This window comes from Colius striatus, chromosome 1 (assembly GCF_028858725.1).
Source record: "Colius striatus isolate bColStr4 chromosome 1, bColStr4.1.hap1, whole genome shotgun sequence".
Classification (NCBI taxonomy): Eukaryota; Metazoa; Chordata; class Aves; order Coliiformes; family Coliidae; genus Colius; species Colius striatus.
This window is the reverse complement of record NC_084759.1, coordinates 19,132,409-19,150,095: the sequence shown is the minus strand read 5'-3', so window position 1 is coordinate 19,150,095 and position 17,687 is coordinate 19,132,409. Positions and strand designations below refer to the sequence as shown.

The 17,687-nt window shown below is 33.8% G+C and overlaps 1 protein-coding gene across 6 annotated transcripts in view; it reads right to left on the bottom strand.

Annotated features, from left to right (window-relative positions):
• SGCG (sarcoglycan gamma) overlaps positions 1–17,687 on the bottom strand; it is a 126,919-nt gene that overhangs the window by 72,782 nt on the left and 36,450 nt on the right. The window contains exon 1 of one of the 6 annotated variants that reach the window (XM_061992715.1): positions 15,931–15,998. The exons of 4 other annotated variants lie outside the window; for them this stretch is intronic. The gene's annotated coding sequence lies outside the window, so the exon portion shown is untranslated. Of the gene's footprint in view, positions 1–15,930; positions 15,999–17,687 lie in introns of those variants that run through there. One more of the 6 variants, XM_010200239.2, reaches the window with a different exon arrangement.

Here is a 17,687-nt window from a genome sequence, read left to right as displayed (position 1 = left end):
TGTTTTTCAATAGTCTTAGCATCCCTGAATAGTCTTGCTAAACTCTGATTTTCTGGAATCTCTGTAACACCTTACATATAACATAAAATATACTTACTTCTTTTTTTTTGCCATGTTCTTAAATACTGCTTGGACTCCTCTACTATGTTGTTACATTTAGCTCATTGGAGTTTTGATCCTTTTTACTCCAATATTACCCCATTTGATATAATTAATATGTTTTTATGAATACCTTCCTGCTCCTAAAAACTTCTCTTGTCCTGCTTCTCAGCTACACTGGTTTAGCCACATCATAGAATTATAGAATCATAGAGTCATAGAATCATAGAATGGTAGGGGTTGGAAAGGACCTTTAGAGATCATCTAGTCCAACGTGTATTTACACTATGCATCAACATGATATTTTGAAAGTGTCACATGCAAAAATTAGTTTCTTTTTCATAGGCTGCTTCCTTTTTACATAGTGCCTTTTTTAAAGATAAGAACAATGACTAAGATTCTTCAGCTCTCATTACTCCATCAAAGATATCACTATGGTCAATATTACAATAAACTCCTTGATAGCAACATGAAAGAGACCTTGTGCACTGCTCAGAATCAAGTCAGGAAATTATTTCTTGAGAAATTGTTCCCCAAACAAGTTATTTATGGGATCTAAAAATGTCTGAATGTCGGACCTCACCTTTTACAATTAACAAAAGTAAAAGGAAAAACACAGTTTCCTCTCACAGAATTTCTGATCCACTACAGTCATTGTAATCACCCAATATAGCAATGGCAATATAGTCTTCAATATTATAGCTATTTTTTATACTATTATTATTACTATTCTGTTTAGATTGCACATTTCAATCCATGAGCATGTTGCTATAACTGCTGAATTGTTGATATGACTGCTTTGTCAACCTATCTTTACAGTAAAGTATGTCTTATTTTGTCTTTCCCATATGTTTTTAACTTGGTCTTACCCACTCTTATTACGTTCTCGACATGACTATTCAGGTTCATTAAGTCCCTTAGCATCCTTAAACTTAAGATTTTAGTTTTTCTATCTTATTTTGAGGCTACACAAATCTGTAGAATGTCCCTTAATTTACCAGTCTTCCACCTGCAATTTGAGACTTAGTTTGTTCATCATATCCTTCTGTCATATGCTTTTATTCTGTAGCTGAGGATGTATGTTTTTCATGACTTCCCTCTTCATATTGTTCCTAATGCTCTTCTACACTATTCTACACTTTCCCTCAACCTTCAGTTTAAAAAGCTCTAATGTTTTTAAAGCATCATGTATGTGATCCTATTTCTGTTAAAATGAAGACATCACTCCTATTATTGGTTCTCTCTACTTCAAAAGTATTCTCAGCTTCTAATGAAGCTGAGCCCCTCTCCTTACTCATATTCTTTCTACATAGTCTCGCATGTGATATTAAAACTATTTCAAAGATGGCTACCGCAGAGGTCCTGGTCTTCAGTCCTAAAACTTTCTTTCCTTCCCTCCTTCTCCACTCAATTTCAGGACTGTACTAATGCAGTTTGTTTTCTATCCCAAGACGCTGCCCAGTTCAACTACCATATTTGTTTATATTCTTGCCAAAGTTGCCTTTTTGTGATGATACAACTCATTTACTTGAACACTGACGGTGGTAGTTGCCTCTCTAGGATAATTAAGATGTTAAAAAAATGAATGAATCAGCCAAGATAACACATGCAGAACTTCCCTGACATCCTTTTCTCTCTTCTTTCCTAATAAGGGACTGTTTTAATTTAAGGTGCTTCTATTGTATTGCAAATTGAGCTGGGATTAGATTAAATCATTCTGCCACTCCATTTAAGCATGCAGAAACATTATAGCAGGGACTCTGGTATCAGTAATGTGTGTTAAGCCTTGCAGGACTCCGTAGTAAAACTTTCACTTCCTCTTAAATGGAAAAGGAAACCAAAGTTCTACACTTACTCACTTCTCAACTGCAGAATGTGCTATACAGTGGCACTATTCCTCCCACTCACAAATTCTCTACTTGTGCAGCTTCCAGACATTTATGCTCTTTTGGAAGTTGTCTGTAAGTTCAAGATTCTTTTTAATAATATGTTATGGAACTACTGCTTATAGCTCACCCACCTGAAAGAAGGTCAAACCAGATGTCATCAGTGGAGCAAATTTTAGAAAACTGAAATTATTTTTTCTTGTTCTAAAGTATTTGCTCAGGATGGAAGAAACCCAAGCGACCCAAGATTAGTCTGTTGAGACAACAGGAGTAAAATTCAGGATAACAGTGAAGTTCAGATCCTAAAAAGCTCTTTAGCTCATGATCCAGCAATAGCTCAGCTGAAAATGTGAATTCCAGAAAACTACCAAGACTGAAATTATTTTCAGATATTCTATCTAGGGTAGCTACAAACAGTGAATTCAGAAGTCATGCAAATGCTGACAGTAGGGAGCACATCAAGCACTTCAATTCCATTGATGTAATCTCCACCCTTCACTGACTCACAGAATCACAGAATCTGGAAGGGACTTTGAAAGATCATCTAGTCCAGCTGGACCACCTACAGTAGGTCACACAGGACCTACTACAGTAGGTCCAGCTGGGTTTTTAATGTCTTCAGAGAAGGAAACTCCACAACCCATCTGAGCAGCCTGTTCCGGTGCTCCATCACCCTCAGAGAAAAGAAGTTTTTCCTTATATTTCTTTGGAACCTCCTATGTTCCAGTTTGTACCCGTTGCCTCTTGTCCTGTCATTGGACATCATATAGAAGAGCCTGGCTCCATCCTCCTGACACCCGCCCTTGTATTTTCTCCTCTCCCCTACTCATAATGATGAACAAACCAAGAAGGAAATAATTAAGATCCCTGCTCAAGAAGAAGGAAGGACAATGCAAGGATGGTGCAATACAGCTTACAGAGTAAGAGGAAAATGAAAAGTTCATTGCTGATACTGGGAAGTGATCTCTGAAGCACAGTGAAGATATTTCCTTAGTCAACACCTCAGGAATACCTGCTCCACAAATTGAGACTTGAAAATTAAACATAACAATTCACATGCATTTTTTATTTCAGCAGATTGAAAGTGTACAGTTCTACACCTTAGCAGCGCCTTCCAAACACTGGAATGAGTCATAAGGGGATGATTATCCATTCCTTTTTCGCTCCTTTTCCTCATGTATGAGCATAAATAAGAGTGAGGGAAAACAAAAATAAAACACTAACACAGAAAATACCCCTGTTTAAAAGAAGCCAACTTTTTTGGTAGTGCTGATAAGCCTATTTTCTATAATTAAACCCTCAAATGTATTTCTGAATGATAAATAATACATCATAGACTCTTAAAATATCCCACAATAATGAAGACCCTTCTTAATCAATAAACAATGTATTGTGATATACATTAAAAAAAAAAAATGAATGATTCTTTCTACAAGGAAAGAAAACTAAATAGACTGGGAGAATAACTGAGTAACACCATAGTTAAACCTGACCTTAATGTTAAGAGGAACTGTTTAACTGCCCAGGTTTATATGGACAAATCTTTAAACGATTAGCTTGCTCTCTGCAAGGTAGAAAAAAGGAACAACTTTATGCAACGAGTGTTGAGAGCTATCTTGTCCTTACAGATAGGGTAGCAGAATCCCCCTTCTTTTCCCTCCTTAAAAATTTCAGAGAAACCCTGTCTTTATGACAAAAAAGAGAACAGTATGCATTTAGTCTACTATGTGAAGGGCTGTCTGACTAAAAAGGACAAAAAAAAAATTAAACACATAGGTATGACCTGAGTTAAGTTTTCCATCTACAAATTATAAAAGGATAGTCTTTGCAGGATTATAATTTACACTAAGACCTGAATATCATGTCTACTCTTATTCTGAAAATTAGATCCATTCGGGAACCAAAGGGATCTTCCAGTGAAAGTGGAACGTTTCCCTTTGGGTTGTCATTCTTTGCAAGTAATATAGCTTTACAATGCACTCCACAATCTGGCACTCCAAGAAGAGAAATGCAGAGAAGATGGCTGATAAATTTACAGAAATTTTACTATAATCAACCAGAGGTAGCTTATATTCCCTAGGAATTTAATTCTTGTCTTCAGTGACAGCTAAATGATTCCCTTACCGAGAAGAGACAGGCACATTACACTGGATGCAGGTAAGGCTTTTCTATTCAGTCTTTATTACAGTAATTTAATGGAAAAGTCTGAATTGAATTCTTAAAGTCATTTGCAGGTAATTTGATAAAGAAAATTCTGAATAAAAGAAATAATTATAGAATTTTGTTTAATTCCATCTATGTAAAATCCAGCAATTATTTTAGTTACTAGACAAAGCTGTGATAGTTACCATCTACATTATATATAAATTGTGTTATGATACATTATCTATCCCAGACACCTAATTTAAAATTATTATTAAAAAAAAGAAGTCAGCAACAATTAGTTGAAGTTAGATATTAAACATGACAATTAAAAACATGTGTTTAGTCATATTTAGCAATATCTTGCTGTATATCTATCTACCTGTCAGTGAGTTATGTAAATTAATAACATTGCCAACAGCTGTCAAAACAACTTGATATAAAAAGTTGGTTAATTTCAGTACTTATCAACATCTTTGAAAGCATTCTGCATTTTTAATAATTATAAGGATTAATATTCAAGGGTTTTGGTTTTTTTTAACTGTTAACATCCATGGCAATACAGAAAAACAAAGAGGTGAAATTATTCAGCATGAACTAAGAACATACTTATAATGTATCTAAAGATATAGGATACAGTTGTATCACTGCAGTGTCTTGTAAACTGTTATATCTAAAATAGTGATTCTCTTTATATATTGTTCTATTTCTTCATGTATTAATAATATTTCTAATGCTGATGTTCAAACTATTCTCTTCTGATATCTAAGATCTATTACTTTTGTAGTTCCACAGTGCTTGACAGTGAATTGTTTACTAAATGAGTGAATCCAACTTCTTACAAGTCAGCTCTTTAAGCATCTAAGTATAGAAGAAAGAATTTCAGTATTTTTTCTGCAACAGAACATACTAAACCTGACTGAAGCAAATGGGAACGTTGTAGTCTAACAGCTATTAGTTTCTGAACTACATATATGATAATCTACGTAAAGAACATAAATTAGGTTACAAGTCAGTCCTCCCCTCTCCTAAGAAAACTGCCATTTAAAAATAACGAGGTAATTACAAATCTATGGAGAAAAGGACACAGTAGTAATTCTTTTATTTGCCAGTCTGCTGATCCCTGTTTGATGCCAACCAATGCAGTATGTATACAGGCTCGAAGGTTGAGTTTTCAGAGATAGTCAAATCAAACATCTAACATTGTCATTGCTTTATTATAATTACTAAATGATAGTACAGTTGTGGCTTCTCTGTTTTAGAGGAGTTTAATAATACGGATGCCAGCTACTCTATTCCTGTTGGCCTCTTCCATAGGCACATTTAAATTAGCAGTACAGATCTAGCTTTTATTTTTGGGTTGCTTTTTTAAATTTCAAGAATTTGACTTTACTACTATTAGAATGCTTTGACGTCTTTCGATTTCTGTATCATGTAACTTCCTAACTAACTAAATATAAAACCAAACCACAAAAGAACAAAAAAAGAGAAGAAAAGATGACATCCTATTTGCATTGAACTGACTCATCCTTAGATCTAGCACACAGGTCTTCATAAAGTTGGTTGCAGTAGTAGATGTTAGTCCTCTCTGTGGACCAGCACAGACAGACAGAGGTATTGTGGCAGTGCATTTACTATCCTTATCTCTGTTCATTGTTTTTTCCTTCTCCATCCAGTAAAGTCTCAATTTCTTACTTAGTTAGACCTAGTCTACTTTCCTATCAGCTACATTCTCCCAGGCTTTGTTAAAACTTTCACCTTCTCTACTTTCTTACAGTCTTAACATCTTTCATCTCATACAGTCTTCCTATTAATCTCTTCTGCTTATTTGCCTCCACTACAATTTCGCAACTTACTTTTTCAACATACTTGTCCAGATATGTCACGTTTTCAGTTATATTTCAAAATGTCTCCTCTCCTTCCATTCCTTTAATCTTCACATTTATTTGTAATTCCAGTGTGTTCATCACACCTGTCCCTAGCCTTTCCCTCAGATACAATACTCTTGGCTGACCAGGCTCAGTTCTTGTTTCTCTTGAAGACAAATACCATGTCTATCTACCTTTTTCCTCTCTTTTTCTTATGTTTCCTTTGCTTTAAAATCCAGCTCCCTTATAGAGACCAGCAGAGGTGAAGAAAAACATCTCATCGACAGTATAGAGTCTTATGGGAAGCAAGATCTCAGCTCTCATTTTCCATTTCCAGATCAAACCTATTGGAGGGAAAATTCTGCTTCATCTCTGTTCCTAACAGAATTGTAAGTAGTTTTGGGGTGATGGTCTGGAGAAAAACTGCAAAAACCTAAAGTATAAGCAAAACCATAAAAGAGTGGCTGAATCACTTCTCTCATAGATATCAAATTGTGATTTTTAGAGTTAAAAAATTAGTTATGCTCGGATGGATTTTTACAGGGGCATAAAACGCATACTTTTTCCAGTATATACCATCCTCAGTTTGCTGACGCAGGCCATTTTTTACACCAATTTTCCCACCTTATATCTAGAATAGCAACCTAAGCAAGGTAAAGGTGTGCACTGTAAACACCCATACTGTTTTATTGACAGTAAACATCCTGGGATAGCTTGGCCACTACCTGGCACTCTGACAGACAAAACCACAGCCACTTTATGGTCTATGGATAGCATAGAGGGCTCCAAAAAGGGCACTCTGTTTTTCTAGGGATGACAATTAGTTATACAGATGCAAGCTGTGTCATGCCATTTGCTGAGGATTCACCTTTGTTAGCATATATGAGACTTAAAAAGAAACTCAACAAAAAGAACTGTTTAAATGAACATTATCCTCATTTTCCACTTAACAAAGCTATTTCTCCTCCACTGGTTTGTGTTAATGAGAGTCTGTAATACCTCTTAAGTAATCTCAGTTAAGTATATTGGACAGAAGAGTGATAAATTCTAAAACAGTAAGTAGCAATCATTTTCCTCTATAGATAAATTTAATGCATATTTCATTACCTTTCTTTTGAGACTACCAAGATTATAAAATCCCTGTGTAGTGAACAAGAATGCCATCTGTTACAGAGCTTCTAGGCTACTCCTCAGAAAAATAGTCTTCCTCTTATAAAAGGAAATAATTCCTCATTTGAAATAGAAAATGTTTTATCAACTTGTGACAGTCCAGAGGAAGTGCACTGTTTTGTATCATGTGGCAACTCCATTAGGCTATATAATAAAACTATAATTTGCGGTTTTACTTAAATTTGCATGTAGGCACAAAAGATGTCATTGTAATGGAAAAAAAATCTGGAATATACTTTGATATTTATAAGTTCATTTTCCTTTCTTTCCCTGCTACAGCCTTTTCAGTAACCACGCTAAATTGTATGTTATTTGAAAGTTCTACCAAAAGTAAAACATACTTGTGCTCTTTAAAGAAGTATCTCTGTTTTGTATTAGAACATGGAAGTCTGGCAAACAAGGACATTTCAGACATTACACAAAATTCAAATTCTTACTTTCGATACTATATTTTTGAACCACAACCAGTTCCACCTGTAAAAGAAATATATTCACACTTGGAAGAAAGTGCCAGCCAAAATTGACATGTGAGTCTGCCATTCATTTCCAGACTGTTCAACAGAACTATTCCTGTATTCTCAAGTATCCATTAAAATCTCTATTGTCCACTGGAGAAAATATCTTTCACTTGGACGTACAGCATCATAGGCAAGTCCAGAAAACTACAGAACTTGTGAGATAACTACCAAAAATATGTATTTTTAAGGCATTGCCTTTGTTCTTTAAAAGTGTTTCATATTGCGTTACAATGGACTAGGAAGATGTCCACAATATCTTTGGAAGCTAAGCTTATGGGATATTATTCTTCTGTTCAAGGGTTGTAACTGAAAACGCTCCTCCGAAATTGCTTGCAAACCTCTGATGGTCTCTGTCTACTTTACATTTTACTTATTCCTAACAGACTCTTAGTTTAAAATTCCTTTATATGCATTTTAAAACAGAATAATGGTCACATTTTGTCTTAAAGTGACATTATTGCTCTTTTATTTATTCAAAATATCAAGAGAAGGATAATCTGCCTGGGGATATTCTACCCACTCTAACAATCCTGAAATTCTCTTTATTTGCATATGAAGATTAAGAGGAATTGCATAATATTTGAAGGTTTATGTGTGTTTATCATCACTATTCTAGTCCACACTCCAGCTTTTGGAAGAATGGACACTGGGAATATACCTAAATATATCAGAAGCTCCTGGAGCAGAAAATTAAGATGAAGTCATGTTTGATGTTATCTTCCTTCTTTTATCAGAAAGGCACACAAAGAACTTTTTTGCTTCTGAACATGAGTGACTACCATCATGTCATGGCGACAGAATAATTGTTAATTTTATTGATTTGCCTCAAAATATCTTCCATTGATTTTTTTTCATTTGGGATATTTCTTCAGAGTCATCATCCAGAAAGAAGGGCCACATACAGAAATTTCCCATATCGCCTCAATGAAGACTATTAATGTTAACTCCTTTAAGATTTTCTTTTTGATGTCTCTGTTCAGGCACATAAAATAGAAATCTTTAGTGTATATTAAGTGTGTAAATATATATTATTACTATATACAAATAAATATAAGTCAATAGAAAAAGAATCACAGAGGAACTGAATGTATATTACAGACTCAGCTAACCTGATTAAGTATCAGGTTAGCTACTGGCAGCATTCACCAAAAATATTATACCCTGTATTTGGTAATTTTTATCATCAGCAGTAACTGATTAGTAAAAGATTTCTAATCCTGCACATCTTGTGCTGAAGAAACTACTCATTCTGACTTCACTGTTAATTTTGCTAAAATGTGTGGAGAAAAAAAAATCACTGTGAAGACAATGATTCAGGTATGGCTATGTACACATAAGGTCATTTAGGAGGTATTGCAAAGCAAAGTTTCTGTCTCTATGGTCTCCTGATCAATCAATATTAACTGAAAATCTACCAAAGTTGAATAATTTTAGATATTTTTAAAAATACTTTTTAAAAAAATTACATCTTTTTTCTATTTTATTTTTTTTTCTAGGTTTGTAATAATGAATCTTTTCTATCACATAAAAAACAATAACTAGCAAGACCAGAACATATCTTGTAGAAGTACTGTTTCTAATGCAAGTCCTGCTTGGACAGACCTGTTAGCAAAAGTCCTTTAATATTATTCTCAACATTGTTCTCAGGAAAAGTATTTAATGTCCTCAGTGCTGGAAAAGGTACTCTCCATTACAGGAAAAAGAAACAACTATATTTAAATACTTAAAGAGGTATGCATTGGCATAACCTCTCTCCTTTTCCAGTTCTTGCTACTGCTTTTATGAAAGTGCTACTTCCAGGCAATATGTTGTTGTCTCCTTAGAGGCATACTTCCAGTTCATACAGTAGACTTCAGCACAATTACAAAACACAATTTCTTTCTGTGGTGCTCTCCTATGTTGGTTGGGGACCTTGAAAAGCTGTTTACCTAGCTTTACTAAATGATTTAACACAATAAATGCAGTTATACTGATATTCTGTGAAACTGTTTGAATAGTGAGGTGGAAATACACCTGAAAAATATACATGAAAAACAATTAATTGAACTAGATGCAGAGGCTAGAGATAAAAATTAATTCTCATGTCTTCCCTTCTTAATTCAATTTATTGATGACAGATATGTTTTTAAAAATATGAAAGAAGAGCCCTTTGACCTTGCAAATACAAAGTCACAACTTTACATTTTTTGAAAAGTCACACAAAATTAAACTAAAAAGTCAAAATTCAGTTTCTATTTCAGTAGCATGGAAAGCATTTTGCTTTTTATGTAAGCTTAAAGTCCTTTTCTTGTGATTTTTAAATAATGAACATAAACTGATGTGTATCTGTTGTATTGCAGTCCTTGTCAGAACAGCCTTGTTATTCATTTGTACTTACACAAGGGAAAACATGATTAATTTAAGTGTGCATTAAACACATAAGGACATCATCAAAAGACATGCACTACAGAAACCTTTTTTGGTGATGTTGACTTTCAACTGTTTAGGCAGCAACTGATTCCAAGTTCCTTCGGCAACCATGACAAAGCAATAACACAAGGTAAGAAACACAGAAGATGAAGAACATAGCAAAATATATAAATAGTGTTTTTGATCAGTATGACACTTCTTGGATTAAAACCAACATGAAAGACATAGCTGATCTTTCAATTAGCCATAAAAACATAAAAGCATAAACAAACCTCAGAATGACCTGTTAAGTATGTCTTCCAAAATAAGCTAAGAAAATCTCTCATTTGATATAACATATATATTCCTTGTATTTCAAAGTAGATTTTTTTCATAGAAAGTATTTAATAAAAAGTAGAGCAGTAGAGCAGTTATTATGCAGATTCTTTACTTTCAATTCAAGTTGATTTACGAATGTAAATCAAGTACTGTAATCTGAAAAGACTTATTTTTGGCATCTTCATTTTAAAGATCCTAATTTAGGAAACTGCAAAACAATTCCTATTTGCATAAAATAACAAGCACATTACTTCTTCCAGGAAGTATGTCTGTAGATACAATGTTTATGTCTAAAGTTATTCTTTGAGGATACACAGCAAAAGACATTAAGTTGAGTCTAAAAAGGCATGTTAAGCTTTTGCTCTTTGAATATATTTCCTGTGTTTTCTCAGATACAGACAATGATGCCTGATAGGTTAATCAGGTTTTTTAGTCTGAGATCTTACCAGTGAGCTAATCCAGAACATTTTTTTTTTAAAAAGGTATATTGTAACAGGAAAGTCTAATACATAACGTTATTTGCTACCTATACAACAACAGTAGTATTATTTGTATTTTTGATCATAAATAATGCACAATATATGAGCTCCAGAGCTGCAAAATCTTTAACTATAGTTTGTGAAAACAGAATTAAAGGTATTATGACCACTTCCTTAAATTGTTTCTAGTAAGTATGAAGAAAATCACAGCTCATGCTGAAGTACTGGTTCTGATACACAGTTAAGAAAGATTCTTTGTGGTTTTGTGCATGCTCAGATCCTTTACTACTGGCACTGTAGGCTGGATTAGATCCCTGTTTCAAGGGAACAACTTCACTGTGTAGGGATCAATTCTTAAAATTCTTGAAATCTACATTACAATCTATCAAAGTCTTTACTTGGAAAAGCAAATTCCACAACAGCATAAATAAGAGGTCTCACATATGTTCAAAAACATCCTCATCTGATATATTTGGCAGATAAGCATTGTGAGTCAGAGGCAGGCAGCAAAACATTTATATTTTGTTTACAGCTGTCTGATAACTGTCTGTATAATAAAAGAGCATTTCACTAAACCTAGAACAGTGGTGGTGATTTCTCATGCAATCATTTCTCCAGGAAGAGAAAGAGCTGCAAATTAGGCTTTCCCAAACGGAAATTCTGGGGAGCTCTACAAGTTTCTAAGGGCAAAATGAAGATTAATTATGAAAGATCTGTTTCTGCTGATTCACCTAGGTTTGCAGGTGGTTTGGACTGTTCTCTACCATCTAGGAAACTAAACTCTGCCTACAATAGATTTTGATTCCTTAATTGGTAGTTGAAGAACAAACTTACACACATTTCTTGAAGGTAATCATGCATCAGAAAGGTTTTAGTTTCATATGATAACTGAGGGATTTTTGCTAGCCTCTAGTGTGCAAAACTAAAATGTGTCCTCATGGCTTTAAAATGTATCACTGATATAAAAGAAAATCTGGATAAAATTCAGTTGAAATTTCAAATAATCTAACAATGTTGAAATCTGTTTTAGAATGGGAAGATTGTCTTGTAAATGGTCTCATTTCTTTTTAGCTGTGAATTAACAAAGTATGAAATCAGAAACACAGCAAAGAAAAAGTGTTCACAGTATTACTTAAGTACAATAAATTAAACACTGTGAGAAGACCACTGGGAATAAGAGAAAAAGGTTAAATAGTGGGTACACTCAGGAAATGAACGTGTCAGTCATGGGTGGACACTGTAAAATACAGTAAGTGTCCGGGAAATACAGATGAGATTCACAAAGAGAAGGAAATATAGCAAAACATAGAATCTTCTCATAAAGCAAAGGAAGAGAGAATAAATTCTTTTTCTGGTGTCTTTGTTTTGATTATTTTACTTTCCAATAATTTCTAAGCTTTACTTAATAAACAGTCTAAATAAAAGCTATTTCTAGACAATTTTTTAATGCCAAGTTTGATCTTTTTCCTGAACTAAAATCATGTTATCTGAGGATTTCTCTGAGGACGACAGTCATTTTAATGTTCTTAATTTAAACAGCATAGACATTTTCAATATGGTGTTGTCATCTATAAACATTACTAAAATCAGTTAAAATGAATCATCAAGTGTGAATCTCAATAGATATTTAACTTAGAGCAAAATTAATAAAATTAATCTAAATGTAAAAAAAGCAAGTACTTTTCACAGATCATGAAAATTGTTACTAAGAGAATTTTGATGAAATATTCAATTCAGAAATAATGTGGGATACAGTGAGAAATACAAATTGGTTTTATCAAATACAGCTTACAAAGTATTTCTCTGTTGTGACAATAAATTAATAGTCTTATACAACTTCATGAACACAAGAACTGCATTTCCGTTTGAAAGCATTATCTTCACATGTACATTGAACATAATTGCTAAATGACTCATAAAATCATGCAGAAAGACATATCCTATTTGATAATGCAGTTCTGTAAGCAAGATAACAGTTTTCAGAAGCCTTCTTCAGTACTTTTATTAAATGGAAAATACCCATTGTAACACAACAAAACTAAAAGTAGCACATTACAGGTAAGAAAAATTTTGTGGGTATTTATCATACCAAACAGTAGGACTGAAAAAGTAGACATGTTTTTTGGCATATAGGCCCTTCATCATAGGTCTATTTGAGCATTTGAGGCCAGAGACAATCAACCTCTTCCTCTTCCACATATTGAAATCTATCTTGTCATTTTCTTATCCCTACTATAAAAAAATCACTCAGACAGGCAATAATGACCACCATCCTGCAACTTTTTAGCTCATAGAGAATGCAGGAAATAAAACACAGCAGAAACAGTACAAGAGTGGAGTACGTGGAAAATAAATGGTACTAAGCCTTTTTCTGCTCCTCAGAGTACTGACCACACATCAACTAAACAAGGAGGAGCTGAAGGCTTTAACAGACATTACTACAAAATCATTCCACCTTTACATCTCATTATCGAAAAGACATATATATGTGTTTCTTACAGACAATCTTCAGAATATACATCTCCACACACATAAAAACATGCTATATATCTTAGTGAGGACCATGTGTTTGATAGCTAATATCAGCAATATCCAGCACTTAGCACTTAGCACTCTATTTTAAAAAACATTGAAGGACTTTAATTTACATTCCTCTTCACATTCTGATATAGAAGTAGTGTTTCAACTACCACAGAAACATAACCATGACATGAAATGCAGCAGCTGTTTAACAGCTTTTGGCAGATATACAAAAGGTTTAATGAGAAGACTGGCCCAGGTAGCCAAAGTTACAGATGAATTAAATAGTGAGAATGCTATTACCCAAGCTGAAAATTTGACCAGGATATTGAATTAACCTGTTATCCAAACTGCCATGATGTTCTTAGCATGGTTTAATAAATAAAAAAGCAACCACATTCTATGTCACTGTCTAAAGTGTCCATCTCCCACTCATTTCTGTCTCCCCTCCAATAGCTTTTGAGCTTCTTGGCCAATTTCAACCAAATTCGATAGATAAGTAGAGGTCTCAGAAACACTACTTTCCTATAAACTTTCTGAAAATGAGACAGAAGAAAGAAGTACCCTCATTTATCGCCCCTGAGAGTGCAATGGGAAAGAAGACATTATATTAGGAACCCTGTATCAGCCAAAGACCTTGTAAATGTTACAGAAAATCTTCTGTCACTGCTTGTTAAAAAAATCCAGGACAATCAATTCTGAGAAATAAGTCCACGGAAAATCCAGCTTACTCCATTCCAAGTCATGAAAATAATTAAAAACTGTAAAAGGTCAGGACCTGGGATTTGTATCTCATGAAAAGGCAGTACTTTTCACAGGAACGAATAAAACTTCCAAGGCTATTCAAGCAAGGGGATCTTTGCACACCCAACTTTTCTGTGCTTTTTGACAGAGGCTTGGGTTTGTATGACACACTGTATCTCCTTCTTTCAACTATTCCTCCAAAACTCTTCTCCCTTATCTTAAAACATATGTTCTTGCATAAGTATTTGCAACACTAAGAATAGCCACACATACCTGTAATTACAGATCTATTACTCTAAGGATGAATACTACATCTTCATGTTGCTACTAAAGCCATATAATTATGAATAAAAACTAAAATATAATCTCTTTTAATCACTGAATTTTCAATCAGGAAAAGGTTGTATGTTATTAAGCAAAAGTGTAAACATTTAGAAAAGAGATTTGAAATAGTTCCCTCTAATGGTGGGCTTAATTTAGATCCTTTAATTTTTGACTTAACTCCACACAGTGGTTCTTACCCTTTGGTGGTATTCTAGGACATAATGGAATGGAAGCCTATATCTAATACGTGAATATCATGTTTGTTTGGAAGATAAATAGACATTCATCTCAGACAAAGTGGCATAAGTTGTGACTATGCATCACAACCCAAACTTCCAAAATCTTGACTGCAAACATTCAGAACTCTACAGCACAAACACTATAGTCCACTCATGTGGATTACTCATGTGGATTACTCATTTGGACGTGACTACGCAGGTCATAACTCATCAAACACACATAACAACAGTCATATTTACCTAGGCCCCTTGCACAGACAATGTAGAAAAACATACATTTCTAGGAAATGATTCATCTCCTCTTCAAGTGACAGAAGATTTAAGATAGATACAGTGAAAAATCATATCTCTATAAAAGGAGTCTAGTTGACTGGTGTTGATGCAGTCAAATCACATTCCTACACTTTGGCAACATCCTGGCTTAGAAACTTATGTGCTCATTCTGATACATGATTAAATATGCAGTGCGAGCACCTGTTGGTGGAAAGACATCAAGTATCATCCAATAAATCATTTGATAATGAGTTAATAACTCACTGATACCTAGTTAGTAATTTTGTTTCAGTCAGTGAACTACTTGAATTCAAGGACACTAAAAAATTTTAAAAGGAGTATACACACAGCTGGACATTTTTTATTAATTCAAGCATGCTTCACAGAAGTTAGAACTGATTTTGATAACAGTTCCTTAGATGGAAGGTTATTATCACATTGTTAAGCCAAAAAAATTTCTTCAGCAGTAGCGTGGACATATTCTTGACCAAATTTAACTTTGTGTGTGTTACAGATGAACTAAGACAAATTTAGACCTACAAACATCAGAAGTTTACTACTGCAAATCAAGTATTCAGACAAGTACAGAATATGATATTATAAAAGGTTTCAGAAGTACTGAAAGTTATCTCAGTATTACAAAAGTGCAAGTTTAATTGTAAAAGCATTTAATTGTAAAAGCAAGTATAATTAAACTAGCAGAGTCGAAAATAATAACTGCACATGAAAATGAACACTTAAATCTGGGTCATAAAGTAAATCACATAAGCTTCAACATGATGCTTAAGTGAGAACAGAATCAGCCTGAAATGTTACACAGAAAAACAGATGGGGGAGAAGTTCAATACATCCGTCTAGTAAGTAAAGAACAAATAGCAAACAACTACTCCATTATATTTTAATCCAGGTCTAAAAAGAAATTTTAAAAAATTGTTACTTACCGTAGAGATCTGAATAAACTACAATCAGTCTCTTCCCAAGAGAGAATTGTCTAACTTTTCCACTACTTGCAAATCTGGAGTGGAAGATATTTTAGGCCTGTCCAAATATCACTGGAAGAAAATTCGTTCACATGTTTGGCTGTGTTTTGCATTCCATCCTGTTGCTTTGGCATACAGACGTAGCTAATTATAATCTCTGACATAAGCGCCTAATTCTACTGCTAAAATGGTTGTGTACTGACTCCAGAAACGAACTGTCCCACTGTAATATATAACGAATCTATAATGTGTACTAAAATGGCCCAATCTGCACAACTGCTTTATTAAAACCCAAGAATATGCAGGACTTCAGAGAATCTGCATGTAAAAACTATCAACACAGTTAGCTGCTAACAGGACACAATGCTTTCTGCTTTCTTTTCCAAATCCAACTGAATTTTAACAGTTATGTTTCTGAAAATGTTTCACTTTAATGCTAATGATATTCCAACTATAATCTATAGTAGCCAGTATATAAAGTCTCTTTTAAAAAGAGGAAATACATATAATACACTTCTAATAGCACACATGAATTTTTCACAATAACTACACTATTATCAACCTTTCCAAAAAGTTAAGTCATTCTTGATATTTAAGAAAGATATATTTGAGATACTAAGAGCTATAAAAAAGTTGCATATATTACATATTTCAACATGATATTATAGAAATTATTATATCTTTTTTCAGTGTCATTTAAGCTTTGGGGTCTGAAATGCAGGAACAAGAATTCCAGCCAGGCATTGCTTACATTAGACTGAATATAAAAACACTGACCAACAGACTTTCTGTCCAGCCTCATGGTATTTTAGAATCTGTGCTGATGGCTGTCTGTAATTTAAAAAATGTTAAAACATACGTTTGTGAGATTTACAGAATAGAAGTTTTCTGCTATGTGAAGCATTGCAACCATCATCCATATGTTTGGATGATTTCACTTCTCAAAGCATAATGTTTCCTTTTTGTAGCCATGCACTCACACTGTTATTGTGCTTTAGAAGACGAAGCTCCTACTAGACGTTTAACAGCTGCAGATCATAAATTTAGGATTGACACAAATCCAACTGATCATAGGCTTACAAGATATTTTTTTCTCCTTTATGAATTTTATGGCCATTAATCCTTTATCAAACTGTTTACATTTACAAATGGAGAAGTTCATTTCTATTCAATTGAATTAATTCATTGGCATCTGACAAAAACAATAAATATTTTTAATAACAAAATAATTATCAATGTCTTCAAAACAGCTTTTATATCTAACCTCAAGGATTTATGAAAGATAAACTGGGACTTCATGTTAACATCAAAGCTTTTCTCTAACTGAAATTCCTTGTAAATATTTGAGGAAGAAACACATAAAAGCCAGATAGTTCTGAATGATTCGTTATCTAGTTATTATTTAGGTTGGTACTTCTGTCCAGGTATTTCCTGCAAAATCTGTGTCCATTCTTGGAGAAAAGCAAGGGATCAACTAAAACTGGATAGAAGACTCCCCAAAAAACAACATTTTAACTGCATTTTAGTATGTTTCCTTCTGGTATATTTCTATTCTTTTCTAAATTTATTTTTAAAAAGATTGACTAACAGATCCCAGCTACAGAAAGAGATTGTGATTGTATCACCCAGTAGCTCTCTTTATGGATTGAGCATTTGTGTTCTTTTCCATGCATGATTACCCTTCTCAGTCTAGATCCATCAAAATGTCGTTTTTCTGC